The sequence below is a fragment of the Lissotriton helveticus genome, chromosome 9 (genome assembly GCF_964261635.1).
Source record: "Lissotriton helveticus chromosome 9, aLisHel1.1, whole genome shotgun sequence".
NCBI lineage: Eukaryota > Metazoa > Chordata > Amphibia > Caudata > Salamandridae > Lissotriton > Lissotriton helveticus.
In genome coordinates, this window is record NC_136070.1 from 552,118,401 (window position 1) to 552,142,164 (window position 23,764).

At 46.3% G+C, this 23,764-nt stretch overlaps 1 protein-coding gene across 1 annotated transcript in view; it reads left to right on the top strand.

Annotated features, from left to right (window-relative positions):
* The window catches only part of LOC144782831 (solute carrier family 22 member 6-A-like), a 433,852-nt gene that overhangs the window by 358,215 nt on the left and 51,873 nt on the right, over positions 1–23,764 (top strand). The window lies entirely within an intron of this gene.

Genomic DNA, 23,764 nt, shown 5'->3' on the forward strand with positions numbered 1-23,764 from the left:
GATCTATTGTGTGCCTTTTTTTCCTCTCACTTTCAGGGGATGTTGGGTTTATGGGATTCCAATATAGGGCGTATCTTGGTCGCGCGATAGATGCCTGTTGCACTAGCTGCTGCAGGTGGTGATCTTTTTTACTCTGCTCTGTTTTAAAATTTAAATTGTTTGATAATCTTACCTTCTGTGTGTGCCTGTAACTGCTGCCCACTCGTAACGCCAGATACTCCAGCTACCCCGTCCCTACCCCGGTCCATCACGGGCTTGTCCCGATTGCTGAGGAGGGTAGGGCGGCCAATCACCATCCAGAACGCTGGGAGGGTGGAGTCAGGGGGCAGGGCGTTTCTACACTTAAGGCAAGGTAACTGCCTGTTCGCTGTGGACGTGCGATAGATGCCTGTTGCGCTAGCTGCTGCAGGTGGTGATCTTTTTTACTCTGCTCTGTTTTAAAAATTTAAATTGTTTGATAATCTTACCTTCTGTGTGAGCCTGTAACTGCTGCCCACTCGTAACGTCAGCTACTCCAGCTACCCCGCCCCTACCCCGGTCCATCACGGGCTTGTCCCGATTGCTGTGGAGGGTAGGGCGGATACCATAGTCTTTCTTGGCTGCTTGGCGCAGGACTTGTCGCCACCTGTTGCTCATTACTCTAAAACCCCCCGATTGCTGTGGAGGGTAGTGCGGCCAATCACCATTCAGAACGCTGGGAGGGTGGAGTCATGGGGCAGGGCGTTTCTACACTTAAGGCAAGGTCACTGCCTGTTCGCTGTGGACGTGCGATAGATGCCTGTTGCGCTAGCTGCTGCAGGTGGTGATCTTTTTTACTCTGCTCTGTTTTAAAATTTAAATTGTTTGATAATCTTACCTTCTGTGTGAGCCTGTAACTGCTGCCCACTCGTAACGCCAGCTATTCCAGCTACCCCGCCCCTACCCCGGTCCACCACGGGGTTGTCCCGATTGCTGTGGAGGGTAGGGCGGCCAATCACCATTCAGAACGCTGAGAGGGTGGAGTCAGGGGGCAGGGCGTTTCTACACTTAAGGAGATGCAATTCCGGACGCGCAGCCTAAGGCAAGCCTGTCTGCGCCCGTCCGCGCCCATGCCGCGACCAGCGCCAGCCACTCTGCCGGTGCCCCCCCTATGAGGCGTCGCTGCTGGTCGAGATCTCAACTTTTAGCGATGAGGCCCGAGACCGACTGTAGTAACATCAAGTGGAACCCCTCCTGGCTGCTCAGCAAGCACTTTGCATGTAAGGACTGCTCCTCTCTCTCGCTCCTTCCCTTTCGCGCCGGCGAGTAGATAATATAGAGGAGCCATGCAAGCACCCCCGCGAGAATTAAAAGCCTGCCTACTTAACTGTCGTTAAGTAGAGATCTGGATACCCCTTACCTAACACTCCTGGGACTTGATGTTTCTAACTGAGACATGGATAAAAGACACGTCCAACCCAGACATTACTTCAGCAATTCCTTCTGACTATCAATTTGTCTGGATCAGTAGGTCAGGCACAAAAATGGGAGGAGGAATTGCCATAATACTACGGTCACATTGGAAGATAACTTCTAGGAAACTAGTTAATACAATACTGGGCCTATCGAAACAATGTATTTCAGTATCTCAGATTCATCGCGCCTACTTTTTGCTGGTGCACTGATCTATAACCCGCCTAACACTCAGCCCCTGCACATCAGGAAGCTATTAGTGACCCTTGCAGATCTATCCTTAAAACACCCACACTTCATCATCTTAGGTGATTTTAACCTACATATTGATGATAGCACGTGTGCAAAGGCAAGGTCCCTGGTTGAAACTCTGGTTGGCATAAATCTGAACCAGAAAGTACTTGGCCCTACCCACATAGCGGGTCATACCCTGGATCTTATATTTTCTAATCTACCAGGCCTTATCCTATTACCACTCCCTCTGACCTGGTCAGATCACTTTCTAATCCCGTTCAATCTGAATACCTTTCCTCCTCCGAATGCTCTCTGCAGGACAAAGAACCTGGGGAGAAAGTGGTATAAAGTCACATGCAATACGCTCGAACCCACACTGGCTAATTTGAACTGGCAACTCTCAAACGACTTGAACGCCGATGTCGAGAAATTCAACACGTATCTCTCCACAGCTATAGATACCATTGCCCCCCTACTAAACCTTTCATCGGCCCAAACTAAACCATCGGCCCCTTGGTTTTCCCCGACTTTGCGGGAAGAAAAAAGTAAATGTTAAAGGCTAGAACGCCTATGGCGTCATACCTATGACCCTGCTGCTAAAGCCACTTACAAAATGGTCTTAACAAAGTTTCATAAAACCAAACAGATTACCATGAAAGAATACTTTACTGATAACATTAACACTGCTGATAATTTGGCAAAAACGTTATTTCAAATTGTGAAGGACTTCACTAAACCAGTGGCTCTCAGTCATCCTATTGAACCCAGTCAAGAGCTTTGTGATGGTCTCTCCGACTTCTTTCATGAAAAAATTATTGCCATTTTCTCCTCCTTTAATTCCGCCGAAATGTCCAGTGAGGAGACCTTACTCCATCCCCGCACCTCCTTTAGCGAAAAGATGCTTTGCACCTTTAAAACAATCTCATTGGACACGGCCCTGCAAAAAATGCAGCGTTGTAAGTCAGGATCCCCTTTAGACCCTGTTCCCGCCCAGGTGCTTACGTCCATGGCACCGAGTATCATCCAACCTCTAATTGTAATATGGAATGCCTCCCTTCTTTCTGGCCTCTTCCCTCCAGCGTGGAAACAAGCTACATTGATCCCTCTTCTAAAAAAGCCAGAGGCTGATCCTGGTATGTACAGTAATTATCGACCCATATCACTTCTCCCCAAACCAGCTAAGATACTAGAAAAAATTGTACAAGAACAACTGACCGACTATCTGGAATCCAATGATCTTCTTCATGACTCACAATCCGGATTTAGGTCCGGATATAGTATGGAGACAGCACTATTAGAAGTCACGGAGACCATAAGGGAGAGCGTGGACAGAGGCGAGGTAGCCATGTTTGTGCTCCTCGATCTGTCCACGGCTTTCGATACCGTCTCCCACTCCATACTGCTGGATAGACTCCATAATATAGGGATTTGTGATACTCATCTGGCCTGGATAAAATCATTCCTAACGGACAGAACACAACAGGTGTAGTGTCGACCCTTTATGTCCAAAGAGATAAAAACCCTTACCTGTGGAGTCCCTCAGGGGTCGGCTCTCAGCCCCCTTTTTGTCCAATGTCTACCCAGCACCTCTGGCAAAGGTCATAGAGGCATTTGGAATCAGAGTGGTCTCATATGCTGATGATACACAGCTAATCTTCTCCTTTAACGACCACTCTGACCACGGACTTGAGAACTTTAAAGCTTGTCTCTCCAACATCGTCTCTTGGATGACTGTTAACACCTTGAAGCTAAACACCGACAAAATGGAGGTGCTATTCTTCAACCAAGCAGCCCCCCTGCAGCCTGGTGGCCGCTAGAGCTGAATCCACTCCCATTCCCTGTTAAAGCTGCTCGTAATCTGGGCTTTCAAATTGATAACAAATTATCCTACAAATCCCAAATTCATAAAGTGACGTCTGCCTGCTTTGGCAAACTGCGTATGATAAAAAAAGATCTCCCCTTCTTGCCCGTGGACTATATGAAGACTAAAGTCCATGCCCTCATTACCGCACACCTGGACTATTCTAACAGTCTTTATGTGGGAGTTCCAGCATATCTCCTACAACGGTTGCAGGTCGTTCGGAATGCGGTGGCCAGGCTGATCTGCAAGGTCCCTTACCGCCATTCCATCTCCCCACACTTGAAGAACCTTCACTGGTTGCCTATATCATCCCGAATCCAGTTTAAAGCCCTGGTACTCACCTTCAGGGCTCTGAACGGGAAAGGTCCGGGGTATCTCAGACGAAGGTTGAAGATAGTCCATTCATCACAAGCTCTTAGGTCCAATCACCTCCGTCTTCTGCTCCCCCCGCTTCCATCGTGCTAGAAAAGGTGGTAGAGCGTTTGCGGTGGTTACTTCCAAACTTTGGACTTCCCTTCCTGTAAATCTTCGCCTGTCTGAATCAGAATCACAGTTCAGATGTAAACTGAAGACATTTCTATTCTCCAGCTTCTAAACTTTAGGTTCTACTTCGCTGCTGTCCGCAGCGCCGGGAGACCCCTGTTGGGGGTAGCCGCGCACTTAACAAATGTCATAAATAAATAAATAAATAATAAAAATCATCTGTGGGTTAGACTTATATGATTGTAGTTATGTGTCCATTTATAATTTTAAAATTATACCTATCTCTCTACAACATTTTAATAATGTGATGAACTTTCACAAGGACATTGATGGTGACAGGCTGTTTTCAGTCAGAGAGCACTCTGTGATTGGCTCCGTTGAATGTCCTGCTTAAGCACTTTTCGCAATCTCTGACGATTGTCACATCAATTTCGCAATACATTGAAGTTGCAGGGAGAGGTTTATGGCATTAGAAGTCATAAAGAAAAAGTTACTTACCTTTGGTAATGCCTTTCAAATGGATAATCTATCTAAGCTGCAGATTTCTAAGCTTCTGCATACCCCGGGACTCAGACTGGATCCAGAGTATTTTTCTACAGCAATCCACTCGTGCTGTTCCACGTCAGTTCTGTCTTGTCCCAGATGTGACATTAGAGCCCCTACATAACCACCACCATCACAATCTAACATCCGTTTATTTCTGATCACTGTCCCTGCCATAGGATGGGAAGCCATTGGAAATCACGTCAAATCAATGTGACAAGCACCACAACCCACAAAAAAGGTAACAAGGGCACTGAATAACACAGGATCTTCTCTTTGTATCTGGTAAGAACAACGAAGTTAAAATGCCCTAGTACCAAAATGTAGAATTAGTGCTACAACGGTCTTCAAGAGGACCTGCGATGCCGCTTCTGCCTCCCGTACCCTGGAGGCGGCACATGGGTCACGCGGTACGGTCATACTGCGGTGGGACGCACACTCATTGACCTCTCATGGCACTGCTCCACACTTCAGGGAGGACGCTTTCCATTAGGTATGTTTTCTGATGACGTGTCACGTCGGCCCCGTCCAACAACAGAACTCCTTTAGATCCAAACAGACTCTTCCATTCTCTAACTGGAAGTGAAACGAGGCCTCGCCGACACTTTCACAATACAACAGCCGGCAATGCACTTTTCGGGAAAAACAACACATTCCTTACTCCTAATTAATCAAATAAACATCTCACTGAAGAACAGGAGCCAGCATTGATCGGTAAACAGCCGTTACAACAACTTTTTTACTTCACAATACCATTACAACGCATGCATTACCACGCATCCGTTGTACATCACAAAGTCATTACTACGTATTTTTTTAGAACGCATGGTCATTTACCACGCATGCCTTTACAACAAATTTTGTTGTAAAGGTTTGTATGGTAAATGACCATGAGTTCTAAAAAACATGTAGACGAACAGAAGCTGTTCCGTTTCCTCACAACAACGTGCACCACCCCTCAGAGACGACGTGAAGCAGGACCCATGAGGAGAGAGGAACCACAAGGAGTGAGAGGTAAGGGGGATTGGGCATGGGATGTTTTTTTTCTACGGTTTAGGGTAGTGCAGTGGTGTTTGGGTAGTGTAGGGGTCGTGCTGAGGGTAGTGTTTTAGGGTAAGGGTAGTGCAGTGTTGTTTGGATAGTGTAGGGAGCTGTGCTGGGAGTAGTGTTTTAGGGTTTAGGGTAGTGCAGCATTGTAGGGGGTCGTGCTGGGGGTAGTGTTTTAGGGTTTAGGGTAGTGCAGTGGTGTATGGGTAGTGTAGGGGGTCGTGCTGGGGTAGTGTTTTAGGGTATAGGGTAGTGCAGTGGTGTTTGAGTAGTGTAGGGGGTCATACTGGTGGTAGTGTTTTAGGATTTAGGGTAGTGCAGTGGTGTATGGGTAGTGTAGGGGGTTGTGCTGGGGGTAGTGTTTTATGGTATAGGGTAGTGCAGTGGTGTTTGGGTAGTGTAGGGAGTCGTGCTGGGGGTAGTGTTTTAGGGTTTAGGGTAGTGATGTGGTGTTTGTGTGGTGTAAGGGGTAGTGCTGGGGTGGTGTTTTAGGGTTTAGGGTAGTGCAGTGGTGTTTGGGTAGTGTAGTGGTTCATGCTGGGAGTAGTGTTTTAGGGTTTAGGGTATGGCAGTGGGGTTTGGATCGTGTAGGGGTTGTGCTGGGGGTAGATTTGGGGTTTAGGGTAGTGCAGTGGTGTTTGCGTTGTGAGGGGGTTGTGCTGGAGGTAGTGTTTTAGGTTTTGGAGCAGTGCAGTGGTGTTTGTATAGTATAGGGGGTTTAGAGTAGTGCAGTGGCTTTGTGTAGTGTAGGGGGTCATACTGGGGGTAGTGTTTTAGGGTTTAGGGTAAATCAGTGGCATTTGTTTAGTGTAGGGGATAGTGTTTTAGGGTTTAGGGTAGTGCAGTGGTGTTTGTGTAGTGTAGGGGGTCATGCTGTGGGTCGTGTTTTAGGGTATAGGGTAGTGCAGTGGTGTTTGGGTAGTGTAGGGGGTCATGCTGGGGTTAGTGTTTTAGGGTTTAGGGTAGTGCAGTGGTGCTTGGGTAGTGTAGGGAGTTGTGCTGGGGGTAGTGTTTTAGGGTTTAGGGTAGTGCAGTGGTTTGTGTAGTGTGGGAGGTCATACTGGGGGTAGATTTAGGGTTTAGTGTAGTGCGGTGTTGTTTGGGTAGTGTAGGGAGTCGGGCTGGGGGTAGTGTTTTAAGTGTTTAGGGTAGTCCGGTGGTGTTTATTTAGTCTAGGGGTTCATGCTGGGTCTAGTGTTTTAGGGTTTATGGTAGTGCAGTCATGTTTGTGTAGTGTAGGGGGTCGTGTTTTAGCGTATAGGGTAGTGCAATGGTGTTTGGGTAGTGTAGGGAGTCGTGCTGGGGGTAGTGTTTTAGGGTTTAGGGTAGTGCAGTGGTGTTTGGGTAGTGTAGGAGGTTGTGCTGAGGGTAGTGTTTTAGGGTTTAGGGTAGTGCAATGGTGATTGTGTAGTGGAGGGGGTCATGCTGGGGTAGTTTTGTAGGGTTTAGGGTAGTGCAGTGGTGTTTGTGTAGTGTAGGGGGTAGTGTTTTAGGGTAGTGCAGTGGTGTTTGTGTACTGTAGGGGTTCCTGCTGGGTTCTAGTGTTTTAGGGTTTAGGGTAGTGCAGTGGTGTTTGTGTAGTGTAGGGGGTCGTATTCTAGGGTTTAGGGCTGTGCAGTGGTGTTTGGGTAGTGTACGGCTCGTGCTGGGGGTAGTGATTTTGGGTTTAGGGTAGTGCAGTTGTGTTTGGGTAGTAAAGGGGGTCGTGTTAGGGGTAGTGTTGTAGGTTAAGGTAGTGCAGTGGTGTTTGTGTAGCGGAGGGGGTCATGCTGGGGGTAGTGTTTTAGGGTTTAGGGTAGTGCAGTGGTGTTTGGGTAGTGCTGGGGCAGTGTTTTTGGTTTAGGGTAGTGCAGTGGTGTTTGTGTAATGTAGGGGGTCATGCTGGGGGGGTTGTTTCAGGGTTTAAGGCAGTGCATTGGTGTTTCTGTAGTGAAGGGGGTCGTGCTGGGGTAATGTTTTAGGGTTTAAGGTAGTGCAGTGGTGTTTGTGTAGTGTAGGGGGTTGTGCTAGTGTAGATTTAGGGTTTACGGTAGTGCAGTGGTGTTTGGGTAGTGTAGGGGGCCATGCTGGGGTTAGTGTTTTAGGGTTTAGGGTAGTGCAGTGGTGCTTGGGTAGTGTAGGGGGTTGTGCTGGGGGTAGTGTTTTAGGGTTTAGGGTAGTGCAGTGGTTTGTGTAGTGTGGGAGGTCATGCTGGGGGTAGATTTAGGGTTTAGTGTGGTGCGGTGTTGTTTGGGTAGTGTAGGAAGTCGGGCTGGGGGTAGTGTTTTAAGTGTTTAGGGTAGTCTGGTGGTGTTTATTTAGTCTAGGGGTTCGTGCTGGGTCTAGTGTTGTAGGGTTTATGGTAGTGCAGTCATGTTTGTGTAGTGTAGGGGGTCGTGTTTTAGGGTATAGGGTAGTGCAATGGTGTTTGGGTAGTGTAGGGAGTCATGCTGGGGGTAGTGTTTTAGGGTTTAGGGTAGTGCAGTGGTGTTTGGGTAGTGTAGGAGGTCGTGCTGAGGGTAGTGTTTTAGGGTTTAGGGTAGTGCAATGCTGTTTGTGTAGTGGAGGGGGTCATGCTGGGGGTAGTTTTTTAGGGTTTAGGGTAGTGCAGTGGTGTTTGGGTAGTGTAGGGGTCGTGCTGAGGGTAGTGTTTTAGGGTTAGGGTAGTGCAGTGTTGTTTGGATAGTGTAGGGAGCTGTGCTGGGAGTAGTGTTTTAGGGTTAAGGGTAGTGCAGTATTGTAGGGGGTCGTGCTGGGGGTAGTGTTTTAGGGTTTAGGGTAGTGCAGTGGTGTATGGGTAGTGTAGGGGGTCGTGCTGGGGTAGTGTTTTAGGGTATAGGGTAGTGCAGTGGTGTTTGAGTAGTGTAGGGGGTCATACTGGTGGTAGTGTGTTAGGGTTTAGGGTAGTGCAGTGGTGTATGGGTAGTGTAGGGGGTCGTGCTGGGGGTAGTGTTTTATGGTATAGGGTAGTGCAGTGGTGTTTGGGTAGTGTAGGGAGTCGTGCTGGGGTAGTGTTTTAGGGTTTAGGGTAGTGATGTGGTGTTTGTGTGGTGTAAGTGGTAGTGCTGGGGGTGGTGTTTTAGGGTTTAGGGTAGTGCAGTGGTGTTTGGGTAGTGTAGTGGTTCATGCTGGGAGTAGTGTTTTAGGGTTTAGGGTATGGCAGTGGGGTTTGGATCGTGTAGGGGTTGTGCTGGGGGTAGATTTGGGGTTTAGGGTAGTGCAGTGGTGTTTGTGTTGTGAGGGGGTTGTGCTGGATATAGTGTTTTAGGTTTTGGAGCAGTGCAGTGGTGTTTGTATAGTATAGGGGGTTTAGAGTAGTGCAGTGGCTTTGTGTAGTGTAGGGGGTCATACTGGGGGTAGTGTTTTAGGGTTTAGGGTAAATCAGTGGCATTTGTTTAGTGTAGGGGATAGTGTTTTAGGGTTTAGGGTAGTGCAGTGGTGTTTGTGTAGTGTAGGGGGTCATGCTGTGGGTCGTGTTTTAGGGTACAGGGTAGTGCAGTGGTGTTTGGGTAGTGTAGGCGGTTGTGCTGGGGGTAGTGTTTTAGAGTTTAGGGTAGTGCAGTGGTTTGTGTAGTGTGGGAGGTCATACTGGGGGTAGATTTAGGGTTTAGTGTAGTGCGGTGTTGTTTGGGTAGTGTAGGGAGTCGGGCTGGGGGTAGTGTTTTAAGTGTTTAGGGTAGTCCGGTGGTGTTTATTTAGTCTAGGGGTTTGTGCTGGGTCTAGTGTTTTAGGGTTTATGGTAGTGCAGTCATGTTTGTGTAGTGTAGGGCAGTGGCGGCTGGTCCATAGGGGCAGCTGGGCAGCGCCCCACTAAGCAATCACAAATAGAAACTGCTCACTGAATCGGGCAAGAATGCAAGCAGACTATCGTCTGTTTACATTTCCGACCTGTGCTGGCAGCAGCTTCACAAGTGAAAGTGCGCATGAGTCAACAGACGCACAGCGCACGCAGGTGAGAGCAGCAGGAGTCCAGAAATGGACTCCGACTGCGCATCTGCGAGAAGGGCGCTTTCGTTTTTCAGCTCCCCACTCCATTGACATTACATTAGGTATGCTGCGCATGCCTAGTGTAGTGGTGGAGTCTGAGGATAGGATCCTGCTCGGGCGGTGACGCAGGGTCGCCCTATGCCCTGTCCCATGCCAGGATACAGCCGAGTAGCCGCCCCCATTCTTCTGATTTGCCAGTCCACTTCAAAGAAAAGAGCGGGGAGAAGTTAATTCCACTGACATCTTGTGGGTGATGATACACGGGACCGGAGCGGGAGATGCCTGGTAAGTTTATTTATTTGTCTTTATGTAATCATTAAATGAAACGCCTTCCCTATCCCCCCCTCCAACATCCCCCCCCCCCTTCCCCAACCGCCTAGGTCATCCAGTTAGACGTCACTTTGAAATCTGGTACTTGTAGTTTAAGTTTTGTAGCAAGACCTCCCTCCTGCACCACAGAGCAGCTGAACGCCCGGCACTGCCTTCCAAGAAACCCTCGAATGTGTCAGCGGCACGTCGGCTCTGAGTCTGAAGGAGGGAAGATAGTAAGGGATGCCGAGGTGAGGGCGTGTGGCAGGAGCGAGCAAGTGAGAGAGAGTGAGAGCAAAGAGAGAGAGTGTGTGTACGAGCAACACGGCCAATCATTATGCAATCATTATGCACAATGCTCCAGCTGACACCAGGCATTCTCTCTTATTATCTCCCGGTCTGCGAAATTGAAGCTATCCGTCCTCGTACTTTGTGCTTGAAATGTAAAGAATAGGTAAGGAGTTCCAGCCTCACTGGAATATACCATTGTTGAACGGACTGCCCAGCAAAACATAGCCTAATCTAAACCGGCGGCAACGCAGATCTCTACTGGCTACATTAGACAGGGAGGGTGTGGGGGCTAATGAAAAGAGCGGAGTTGTGGACTAGAGAGCGCAAAATAATCAGAGCATTTAAAATTATTAAAAAATAAAGTACTTTAAAGAAACGCTGTGCCTTATAGTCCATAAACATGGCGTATTATCATACCATTGTCTAACCAGTTTATCAATCGTACTAATAATGCCTCATTTTACAGTGATAGAGGCATTTCATGTGCTGTAAATTGGCAAAGCTTCAAATCGCTCCTAATTTTGATGTTAACATTATTTCAGCAGGATACTCGTGTTAGCCTTTTTAGTGTCCAAAAGTTGCAAGTATGCTACGCCAAGTTTCGGAGAAAAACCCTAGGGGTGAACATATTTCACTGGTGCATGTGCGCCAATCCACGAATACGGTCTCAGACAGACTGCAGATTTCAACAGCAGCATGAAAAATACATTCTTGCGATAAGTTGGAAGAGGAGGAGAGAGATAGACTGAGGAGGGCAGAGGCTTGAGGGTGGAGAGGGGAGAGACTGAGAGGGTGCGGGGCCTCAGAGAAGGAAGAGAGAGAGAGGCTGAGACTTGAAGATGGAGAGAGAGACTGGAGGGAGAGTGGAGCAGGCGCGGTGCGTCCATTGGGGCGAATGAATGAATGATGGATGGATGGATGCAGGATGGATGGATGGGTGGGTGGATGCATGAATGAATGATGTATGGATGCAGGATGGGTGGGTGGGTGGATGGATGGATGGATGGGTGGATGCATGAATGAATGATGGATGCAGGATGGATGCAGGGTGGATGCATGGATGCATGCATGAATGAATGAATGATGTATGGATGCAGGATGGGAGGGTGGATGGATGGGTGGATGCATGAATGAATGATGGATGCAGGATGGATGGATGGATGGATGCATGAATGAATGATGGATGCCGGATGGATGCAGGATGGGTGGATGCATGAATGAATGATGGATGCAGGATGGATTCAGGATGGGTGGATGGATGGATGGGTGGGTGGGTGGATGCATGAATGAATGATGGATGCAGGATGGATGGGTGGATGCATGAATGAATGATGTATGGATGCAGGATGGGTGGGTGGATGGATGGATGGATGGGTGGATGCATGAATGAATGATGGATGCAGGATGGATGGGTGGATGGATGGATGGATGGGTGGATGCATGAATGAATGATGTATGGATGCAGGATGGGTGGGTGGGTGGGTGGATGGATGGGTGGATGCATGAATGATGTATGGATGGATGCAAGGTGGTTTGGGCTCGCTCGCTGCGCTCGCTGTGGTGCAATATGCAAATTAGTTTACGCCTCACCACTTTCAAATGTCACCAGCCGCCCCTGGTGTAGGGGGTCGTGTTTTAGCGTATAGGGTAGTGCAATGGTGTTTGGGTAGTGTAGGGAGTCGTGCTGGGGATAGTGTTTTAGGGTTTAGGGTAGTGCAGTGGTGTTTGGGTAGTGTAGGAGGTTGTGCTGAGGGTAGTGTTTTAGGGTTTAGGGTAGTGCAATGGTGTTTGTGTAGTGGAGGGGGTCATGCTGGGGTAGTTTTTTAGGGTTTAGGGTAGTGCAGTGGTGTTTGTGTAGTGTAGGGGGTAGTGTTTTAGGGTTTAGGGTAGTGCAGTGGCGTTTGTGTACTGTAGGGGTTCCTGCTGGGTTCTAGTGTTTTAGGGTTTAGGGTAGTGCAGTGGCGTTTGTGTACTGTAGGGGTTCCTGCTGGGTTCTAGTGTTTTAGGGTTTAGGGTAGTGCAGTGGTGTTTGTGTAGTGTAGGGGGTCGTATTCTAGGGTTTAGGGCTGTGCAGTGGTGTTTGGGTAGTGTACGGGTCGTGCTGGGGGTAGTGATTTTGGGTTTAGGGTAGTGCAGTTGTGTTTGGGTAGTAAAGGGGGTCGTGTTAGGGGTAGTGTTGTAGGTTAAGGTAGTGCAGTGGTGTTTGTGTAGCGGAGGGGGTCATGCTGGGGGTAGTGTTTTAGGGTTTAGGGTAGTGCAGTGGTGTTTGGGTAGTGCTGGGGCAGTGTTTTTGGTTTAGGGTAGTGCAGTGGTGTTTGTGTAGTGTAGGGGGTCATGCTGGGGGGGTTGTTTCAGGGTTTAAGGCAGTGCATTGGTGTTTGTGTAGTGAAGGGGGTCGTGCTGGGGTAATGTTTTAGGGTTTAAGGTAGTGCAGTGGTGTTTGTGTAGTGTAGGGGGTTGTGCTGGTGTAGATTTAGGGTTTAAGGTAGTGCAGTGGTGTTTGGGTAATGTAGGGGGCCATGCTGGGGTTAGTGTTTTAGGGTTTAGGGTAGTGCAGTGGTGCTTGGGTAGTGTAGGGGGTTGTGCTGGGGGTAGTGTTTTAGGGTTTGGGGTAGTGCAGTGGTTTGTGTAGTGTGGGAGGTCATGCTGGGGGTAGATTTAGGGTTTAGTGTGGCGCGGTGTTGTTTGGGTAGTGTAGGAAGTCGGGCTGGGGGTAGTGTTTTAAGTGTTTAGGGTAGTCCGGTGGTGTTTATTTAGTCTAGGGGTTCATGCTGGGTCTAGTGTTTTAGGGTTTATGGTAGTGCAGTCATGTTTGTGTAGTGTAGGGGGTCGTGTTTTAGGGTATAGGGTAGTGCAATGGTGTTTGGGTAGTGTGGGGAGTCATGCTGGGGGTAGTGTTTTAGGGTTTAGGGTAGTGCAGTGGTGTTTGGGTAGTGTAGGAGGTCGTGCTGAGGGTAGTGTTTTAGGGTTTAGGGTAGTGCAATGGTGTTTGTGTAGTGGAGGGGGTCATGCTGGGGGTAGTTTTTTAGGGTTTAGGGTAGTGCAGTGGTGTTTGGGTAGTGTAGGGGTCGTGCTGAGGGTAGTGTTTTAGGGTTAGGGTAGTGCAGTGTTGTTTGGATAGTGTAGGGAGCTGTGCTGGGAGTAGTGTTTTAGGGTTTAGGGTAGTGCAGTATTGTAGGGGGTCGTGCTGGGGGTAGTGTTTTAGGGTTTAGGGTAGTGCAGTGGTGTATGGGTAGTGTAGGGGGTCGTGCTGGGGTCGTGTTTTAGGGTATAGGGTAGTGCAGTGGTGTTTGAGTAGTGTAGGGGGTCATACTGGTGGTAGTGTTTTAGGGTTTAGGGTAGTGCAGTGGTGTATGGCTAGTGTAGGGGGTTGTGCTGGGGGTAGTGTTTTATGGTATAGGGTAGTGCAGTGGTGTTTGGGTAGTGTAGGGAGTTGTGCTGGGGGTAGTGTTTTAGGGTTTAGGGTAGTGATGTGGTGTTTGTGTGGTGTAAGGGGTAGTGCTGGGGGTGGTGTTTTAGGGTTTAGGGTAGTGCAGTGGTGTTTGGGTAGTGTAGTGGTTCATGCTGGGAGTAGTGTTTTAGGGTTTAGGGTATGGCAGTGGGGTTTGGATCGTGTAGGGGTTGTGCTGGGGTTAGATTTGGGGTTTAGGGTAGTGCAGTGGTGTTTGTGTTGTGAGGGGGTTGTGCTGGAGGTAGTGTTTTAGGTTTTGGAGCAGTGCAGTGGTTGTATAGTATAGGGGGTTTAGAGTAGGGCAGTGGCTTTGTGTAGTGTAGGGGGTCATACTGGGGGTAGTGTTTTAGGGTTTAGGGTAAATCAGTGGCATTTGTTTAGTGTAGGGGATAGTGTTTTAGGGTTTAGGGTAGTGCAGTGGTGTTTGTGTAGTGTAGGGGGTCATGCTGTGGATCGTGTTTTAGGGTACAGGGTAGTGCAGTGGTGTTTGGGTAGTGTAGGGGGTCATGCTGGGGTTAGTGTGTTAGGGTTTAGGGTAGTGCAGTGGTGCTTGGGTAGTGTAGGGGGTTGTGCTGGGGGTAGTGTTTTAGAGTTTAGGGTAGTGCAGTGGTTTGTGTAGTGTGGGAGGTCATGCTGGGGGTAGATTTAGGGTTTAGTGTAGTGCGGTGTTTGGGTAGTGTAGGGAGTCGGGCTGGGGGTAGTGTTTTAAGTGTTTAGGGTAGTCCGGTGGTGTTTATTTAGTCTAAGGGTTTGTGCTGGGTCTAGTGTTTTAGGGTTTATGGTAGTGCAGTCATGTTTGTGTAGTGTAGGGGGTCATGTTTTAGGGTATAGGGTAGTGCAATGGTGTTTGGGTAGTGTAGGGATTCGTGCTGGGGGTAGTGTTTTAGGGTTTAGGGTAGTGCAGTGGTGTTTGGGTAGTGTAGGAGGTCGTGCTGAGGGTAGTGTTTTAGGGTTTAGGGTAGTGCAATGGTGTTTGTGTAGTGGAGGGGGTCATGCTGGGGGGTAGTTTTTTTAGGGTTTAGGGTAGTGCAGTGGTGTTTGTGTAGTGTAGGGGGTAGTGTTTTAGGGTTTAGGGTAGTGCAGTGGCGTTTGTGTACTGTAGGGGTTCCTGCTGGGTTCTAGTGTTTTAGGGTTTAGGGTAGTGCAGTGGTGTTTGTGTAGTGTATGGGGTCATATTCTAGGGTTTAGGGCTGTGCAGTGGTGTTTGGGTAGTGTACGGGTCGTGCTGGGGGTAGTGATTTTGGGTTTAGGGTAGTGCATTTGTGTTTGGGTAGTAAAGGGGGTCGTGTTAGGGGTAGTGTTGTAGGTTAAGGTAGTGCAGTGGTGTTTGTGTAGCGGAGGGGGTCATGCTGGGGGTAGTGTTTTAGGGTTTAGGGTAGTGCAGTGGTGTTTGGGTAGTGCTGAGGCAGTGGTTTTGGTTTAGGGTAGTGCAGTGGTGTTTGTGTAGTGTAGGGGGTCATGCTGGGGGGGTTGTTTCAGGGTTTAAGGCAGTGCATTGGTGTTTGTGTAGTGAAGGGGGTCGTGCTGGGGTAGTGTTTTAGGGTTTAAGGTAGTGCAGTGGTGTTTGTGTATTGTAGGGGGTTGTGCTAGGGTAGATTTAGGGTTTAGGGTAGTGCAGTGGTGTTTAAGTAGTGTAGGGGGCCATGCTGGGGGTGTTGTTTTAGGGTTTAAGGCAGTGCATTGGTGTTTGTGTAGTGAAGGGGGTCGTGCTGGGGTAGTGTTTTAGGGTTTAAGGTAGTGCAGGGGTGTTTAAGTAGTGTAGGGGGCCATGCTGGAGGTGTTGTTTTAGGGTTTAAGGCAGTGCATTGGTGTTTGTGTAGTGTAGGGGGTTGTGCTGGTGTAGATTTAGGGTTTAAGGTAGTGCAGTGGTGTTTAAGTAGTGTAGGGGGCCATGCTGGGGGTGTTGTTTTAGGGTTTAAGGCAGTGCATTGGTGTTTGTGTAGTGAAGGGGGTCGTGCTGGGGTAGTGTTTTAGGGTTTAAGGTAGTGCAGTGGTGTTTGTGTATTGTAGGGGGTTGTGCTAGGGTAGATTTAGGGTTTAGGGTAGTGCAGTGGTGTTTGGGTAGTGTAGGGAGTTGTGTTGGTGGTAGTGTTTTAGGGTTTAGGGTGGTGCAGTTATGTTTGGGTAGTGTAGGGTGTCGTGCTGGGGTAGTGTTTTAGGGTTTAGAGTAGTGCAGTGGTGATTGGGTGGTGGAGGGGTTAGTGTTTTAGGGTTTAGGGTAGTGCGCCCAACCACAATATCCGTGGACAAAGGGGATCCTGACTCTTTTGAATGCTCCACCAATTGAATAATTTGGGTCAAGGGCCCTACCACGTCCAAGACCTATCAATTCCTCTCTTGGGATCCCTCATATACTTGGAGAAAAACGTTCATAGTTTCTCATCAATTTCAGGCATGTGTGCCACCTTCCCCTTCAGTGAGGGCCTGGGGCATTCTCCCCTCATCCTATTCCTGACCTCCCTTTCAAGGGGTTGATGGATTTTCCCCACCACATACTCTGCCACTTTGACGACAGGGGTCCACTCCGACGACCTAGGATAATAAATTTGGGTAGGTTCGAACATGTCCGAGTGGACCCCGTCCCCAATTGGGGACTGAGAGGAGTGGGACTCTGGACACCAGGGTCGCCCCGAGTCCTGATCCTCATCGGAGGAGGAACCGTTCTCTGATACACCCCCTCCCTCTAAGGGAAACCTGCAGTCTGGGTCTACAATAGTGGTGACATCGTCACAATTTTCTCTAGGCACTTCCTCCTCCCAGCAGGGTGCATGTTTTAGTGTTCGCGAACTCTTGAGGAAGGTCTCCGTAAGTTTATAAAATTCTTCCAAGTACCCCGCGTTATGCTTAACGGCCCTTTTATTCCCCATCTGGGAGCTACTGGGACCCACCACCACCAGATCTGGGTCACTGAACACCCCAAGGATGCTTTTGCCAGCTTATCAACCTGATCCCTAAGAGGAGCCAGCACTCTAGAAATAGCCAGAGAGAAGTCTTGGTCCACTACTGGATGGAGAAGTTGGGGGGCCATTCCTCCTCCACTTCCTGGTAGGAGGAGTAAAAATGGTCTTCTGGAGAAGACATGATAGCAGAGGGTGTGATACAGAATAAATGCCCTTAAAATCCTTAACTATAAACCAACACGAGCACCAATATTGCCTAGCTATTTCCACAATGGATCAAAAAATGATCGCTCGAATTACCGATACAAAACAGTAACTCTCAGGGGTAGTATTTCTCCGGATTTAATCCAATACTTTTTATTATTTTTGCATCAAAAGAACCATGTAAATGAGCAATTTTTCATTTTAAACATACAAACTGTTTAAACTCCACATCACATAAATATAGACAATTTTTTACAATCAACCAACTTTCATACAAACACTCATACCCGACAAAACATTAAGATATATATACACACAAAAAGTTTCTGGAACTATACACAATTATTTACAATTTCCTGATTTTGAAAACATAGCATTGGAAAAAGGCAAATGAAATTTTTCAGTATTTCAGTAATCAAATGGGGTATTCCTAATGCTGGATGGGGGGGTCTACGCGTTTCGATAACCCCTTAGTGTGGGGAAATCTCATCAGGACCAGGAGCCTGTAAATGAAGGACAAAAGACAAATCAACCTATGGAGAGCCATACCTCTGGCACTACAGTGAGAGGGGGAGGAGAAACTAATCCTACCTCGTAAGTGCTCGGTTTTCTTTGGATGAAACTGTAATGAAAACGAAGCCTCTTTTAAATTCTATTCAACAAGGGATTCAAATTTCTTCAAAAGGTAACAGACTCATACGTGCAATACTCACATAAGTTAACCCATATTGCAGATTGGCAGGAGTGGTGGAGTGGAGAATCTGTAAAGATAGAGCGTTTCGTAAGAGCTTTGCGAGATTTTGATTTGGTAGCTCTTTCGTTGTTTTGCGAGGAACAGTGTTTGGGAAACACTTACTTAGTTAAGGCGAGTGTGGTAGCTGGACTTCGGTTCCGGGTCTGGTAAGCCTGCTTGGTGCTTGGAATTACTGAAACGGAATAAGGGGGGATACTCGCGTCAGGTCTGAGTCCTCACCTACTGTTTACTCCGTTTCTTCCTAATTGTGCTTGGAGTTACCTTAGGTGATTGCTCGCGCTGGATTGATCTGGGGTCCACACTATTCGGCATCCGTCATTCTATGCCGAGGATCTCACCAACTAGTCGGTCTCGTTCCTCTCGCGTCTATTGCTTAAGACTCACTTCCTGGTTGGTGGAATTCTGGGGGTTGTAGTTTTTGTTGCCAGTGGTCATGGAAACGTGATGCTTTTCGTACTGAAACGAAAGCAGGGTGGCGTTGAATCGGACTTCGTGCAGCCGACCTCTAGGTCTGGCACGGAGGGGACAGATAGTGCATGGGGCACGTAGTATACACATTGTTACTTAAGATGGCATCTCAAGTATTTACAAGTGGTAAATCTCTGAGAATTCATTTAAACCGTCTGTGGCCGTATTAAATTTCACGATTAGTAGAGCTTCCTGGCGTGATAGTTTTTCTTCGATATCGCCGCCTCTGGATTCCTTTTCAATCTTGGCGATCACTGTCCATCTTAAATCATCTAAAGAATGGCCGTGTTTTGTCCAATGATTGACCAATGGCGCAGTCATCACATTCTTTTTAATCCGTGATTTATGTTGAGTGATGCGACACCTAACCTCCTGGCTCGTTTTTCCGATATACAATTTTTTACATGGACATGTAATACCATATATGACATATCTCGACTTGCAATTTGTGAACTTATCGTGTCTCCAAAATTGCTGTTTGTGTTTAAAGAGGTTCCCTTCTTCCGTGCTTGCACAGCAAATGCACGAGCCGCATTTGTGATGTCCTTGAATCGGGGGCAATCCTAACATTGTACCAAGTGTTGATGTTTTCTTTTTTATGGCTGCTCGGACCAAGTGGTTGGCTATACTTTGGTCTTTCTTGAAGGCGAAAAGTGGTTTTTCTTTTAATGTCTCATCAATGTTCTCTACCAGATGCCAATTTTGTAGGATGGTTTTCTTGAACAAATTCGAATTTTGACAAAACATAGACACACAAACGATCCTGTTAAGGGTTGGTTTTTCTTTTTTAACTAGAAGCGTGTCTCGGGGAATCCACCAGACTCTCTTCATAGTTCTTTTTAATAGTTTTTTTGGGTACCCTCTTTTAGCTAGATTCTCTGTCAAGTTGTTGGCATGAAACATGTATTCATCTTTAAAATGGCAATTTCTTTTAATTCGGAGGTACTGGCCGAACGGGAGGTTTTCTCTCAGGTTACGCGGATGGTTGCTTTTAAAATGTAAGGCCTTATTTCTGTCTGTTGGTTTCTTAAACAGTGTGGTGACCAAACCTTCATCGGTGGGATACACCTCCACATCGAGAAATGGCATCTTCACTTTCGAGAAGCTCATACTAAATTTTATTAAATCATAGTTCTATTAAAAAGAACTATGAAGAGAGTCTGGTGGATTCCCCGAGACACGCTTCTAGTTAAAAAAGAAAAACCAACCCTTAACAGGATCGTTTGTGTGTCTACGTTTTGTCAAAATTCGAATTTGTTCAAGAAAACCATCCTACAAAATTGGCATCTGGTAGAGAACATTGATGAGACATTAAAAGAAAAACCACTTTTCGCCTTCAAGAAAGACCAAAGTATAGCCAACCACTTGGTCCGAGCAGCCATAAAAAAGAAAACATCAACACTTGGTACAATGTTAGGATTGCCCCCGATTCAAGGACATCACAAATGCGGCTCGTGCATTTGCTGTGCAAGCACGGAAGAAGGGAACCTCTTTAAACACAAACAGCAATTTTGGAGACACGATAAGTTCACAAATTGCAAGTCGAGATATGTCATATATGGTATTACATGTCCATGTAAAAAATTGTATATCAGAAAAACGAGCCAGGAGGTTAGGTGTCGCATCACTCAACATAAATCACGGATTAAAAAGAATGTGATGACTGCGCCATTGGTCAATCATTGGACAAAACACGGCCATTCTTTAGATGATTTAAGATGGACAGTGATCGCCAAGATTGAAAAGGAATCCAGAGGCGGCGATATCGAAGAAAAACTATCACGCCAGGAAGCTCTACTAATCGTGAAATTTAATACGGCCACAGACGGTTTAAATGAATTCTCAGAGATTTACCACTTGTAAATACTTGAGATGCCATCTTAAGTAACAATGTGTATACTACGTGCCCCACGCACTATCTGTCCCCTCCGTGCCAGACCTAGAGGTCGGCTGCACGAAGTCCGATTCAACGCCACCCTGCTTTCGTTTCAGTACGAAAAGCATCACGTTTCCATGACCACTGGCAACAAAAACTACAACCCCCAGAATTCCACCAACCAGGAAGTGAGTCTTAAGCAATAGACGCGAGAGGAACGAGACCGACTAGTTGGTGAGATCCTCGGCATAGAATGACGGATGCCGAATAGTGTGGACCCCAGATCAATCCAGCGCGAGCAATCACCTAAGGTAACTCCAAGCACAATTAGGAAGAAACGGAGTAAACAGTAGGTGAGGACTCAGACCTGACGCGAGTATCCCCCCTTATTCCGTTTCAGTGATTCCAAGCACCAAGCAGGCTTACCAGACCCGGAACCGAAGTCCAGCTACCACACTCGCCTTAACTAAGTAAGTGTTTCCCAAACACTGTTCCTCGCAAAACAACGAAAGAGCTACCAAATCAAAATCTCGCAAAGCTCTTACGAAACGCTCTATCTTTACAGATTCTCCACTCCACCACTCCTGCCAATCTGCAATATGGGTTAACTTATGTGAGTATTGCACGTATGAGTCTGTTACCTTTTGAAGAAATTTGAATCCCTTGTTGAATAGAATTTAAAAGAGGCTTCGTTTTCATTACAGTTTCATCCAAAGAAAACCGAGCACTTACGAGGTAGGATTAGTTTCTCCTCCCCCTCTCACTGTAGTGCCAGAGGTATGGCTCTCCATAGGTTGATTTGTCTTTTGTCCTTCATTTACAGGCTCCTGGTCCTGATGAGATTTCCCCACACTAAGGGGTTATCGAAACGCGTAGACCCCCCCATCCAGCATTAGGAATACCCCATTTGATTACTGAAATACTGAAAAATTTCATTTGCCTTTTTCCAATGCTATGTTTTCAAAATCAGGAAATTGTAAATAATTGTGTATAGTTCCAGAAACTTTTTGTGTGTATATATATTAATGTTTTGTCGGGTATGAGTGTTTGTATGAAAGTTGGTTGATTGTAAAAAATTTTCTATATTTATGTGATGTGGAGTTTAAACAGTTTGTATGTTTAAAATGAAAAATTGCTCATTTACATGGTTCTTTTGATGCAAAAATAATAAAAAGTATTGGATTAAATCCGGAGAAATACTACCCCTGAGAGTTACTGTTTTGTATCGGTAATTCGAGCGATCATTTTTTGATCCATTGTGGAAATAGCTAGGCAATATTGGTGCTCGTGTTGGTTTATAGATATTGATTGTGAGGCTTGTCCTTATTGCCAGTGAGCCCAGACCCAGTCTTGGTAATGGCTTAAAATCCTTAAGGCAGCCCCTTGCTGTTGCTCTAACAGCTGGGCTTTCCCCGAAGCTGATATAAGAATAGACTGAGGCGCAATACCAATGCTGGTCACTAACATGGGCGTGTGGAGAAATCACAGAGTAGCGGTGTCAAAATTAGGCGAGGGTTGGTCGGGAATCAAGCGGAAACTAAAGGAGTGACCGGATTCCCAAACGCGTGTAAAGACCAGCGGGAGCTCTTGACGGAGCTGCCTCGCTTGGACCAGACGCACCTGACAGGATCTCACCACGCGCAGAGTTCACAGCATGAGAAACTGTGAGGGGGAGAAAGTGCTCGGGCAAGAGCCTGCTGCGCAGGGAATATGAAACAATACTAAGGGAATAATGCTAATAACGTGCAAAAGAAACCTCTATACAAACAGCAACAACATCAGATTAAGCCAAGAATGTAAGCAATGCACTTAACTGACGAGCAGTGGAGAAAGAGGAAACGGAAAGGGCCTTCACAATATTATATACGATGGACTGTGATATGATTGGACTATTGTTGCCTTGGAGACTACCCCTCTAATGGTTCATGGGTTGTCTTTTGTTTAATGATTGTTGTGTTACGTTTTCTTTGAACTGCTTTGCAAATAAAGTCAGGTAAGATATGCATAATCCTCGCCTCCATCCTGCCATAGAATTCATTAAACTTTATTTGATCTGATTTAGAAACATAGATCATAAAAGTGTACATAAAAACAGTAAATCCTCTTTCCTAATACATACAGTGTGAATTAATTAAAACCAGTAGGTAAAAACTGGTGTTAGAAAGCTCGGTTCAGATCAACTTCAGGTTAACAGAATCGTAAAGTTCAATGTTTCGCAAGATCAATCTCATGTACTTCGTGCAAAATTAGCAATAATGGGTCCAAGTAAGATGTAACGCTCCAATATCTGACCAGTCTGCAATATATAACACTGCAGAAAAAATTAAAATATAAAGTGTTTTGCACACTTCTGTCATTGGGCTATATGTGGGCTACATCTGGGTGATATTTGTGCTACATTTAGGCTCTTTTTTCTCTGGCGGCCATCTTAGGAGACTTATTTGTTATGAAGTTTCCTAATTTCCTCATTTACTGCAGTCTCATCGGCAGGAAATGATTTCAGCTATTTACTTTGATTCCATCAAGAAGGCAATCAGATGTGTCACACATTTGCCATATATTCAGAATGTTACCACTCTAGTTGTTCATTAGATCACTGTAGTAAAGCTACTGCTCACCAGGGAGTTAACTGGAAGTCTACTGCTGGTATTGAAAGTGATTTTTCAGTCTGCTTGTCAGAAATTTCTAATGAAATAGAAGAGGATTCGAGATCTCACTTAAAACATGCCCTAAATTTTCTTTCTGCAGCACTAACCATACTTTCAATGGCAGAATGAACCCCCTCATATTGTTCCTTTTTCAATGAAATGTTTTAAGTGTTACCAGTTTATTCCAATCAAGATGGCTTCAGGTGTGCCATAATTTTGTCATAAATAAGACTGTTAACTCTCTAGTTGTTCTTTAGAACACCCAGGGAAGCTGCAGCAGAACACAAAGGGCATCAACTGACAGGCTGCTCCGGTTGGAATATAACAGGAAGATATTTGAGATCACACTTGAAACATGTCCTAATTTTTCTTCCTACAGCACTAACTATAATTTCTATGACAAAATGAACCCCATCATTTTTCTTCTTTTTAAATTAAATGTTTTAAGTGTTACCAGTTTATTCCAATCAAGATGGCTGCAGGTGTACCATACTTTTGTCATAAGTAAGCCTGTTAGCGCTCTAGTTGTTCTTTAGAACACTCTGGGAAGCTGCAGTATAACACAAAGGAATCAACTGACAGTCTCTGCCCTTGTTGGATGTACATGTTTTACTGAGAATGTCAGACTTCATTCTCACATGACTGAGAAAGATAATGAGAATTTACAGAAAATATGCTCTCATTTTAGCTTCTGGAACACCTTTCAAAACTCTATGGGACAAGCATGTGAAAATAGTTTTCTCTCAAACATGATATCCCAGCAGAAGGTTTTTCACAGGGTAAAATCACCTTAGAACACACCACAATTCCTGGAATTAGTATGGTACCATCAACACATGAATTCTAATGTAACTAAAGTCTGTTATAACCCTTTATAGTTCTCCTTTTGGTAACCCTCAAAATCTTCAATTCACTTCAATGCATTTTAATGGTGTACAATAATGTATATTGGTCCCAAGATGGCTGCCAGTAATTCCAGGATGAAGTGCTGACAGCCAATCAGATCTCACGATGACATGTGTGGTTAGGCTCCACCCAGATATCGATATTTTTTCTTTTCAAATTACTCATGAACTACTGAATGGATTTACACCATTTAACAAAAAGAGTTCTTTCTGAACCAAGGGCTACGTTTTTGCCAAATTTGGTGTAATTCCGTTCAGCAGTTTGGGCTGTAGCAGTGTCTAAAGTTTCCTATGGGAATTAACATAGAGAAAACACGCTTTGGACCCCCCCTTTTTTCTCGGCCCCTGCTTGCCGAATCACCCCAAAACTTTTAGGATACGAGCTAACCGGAG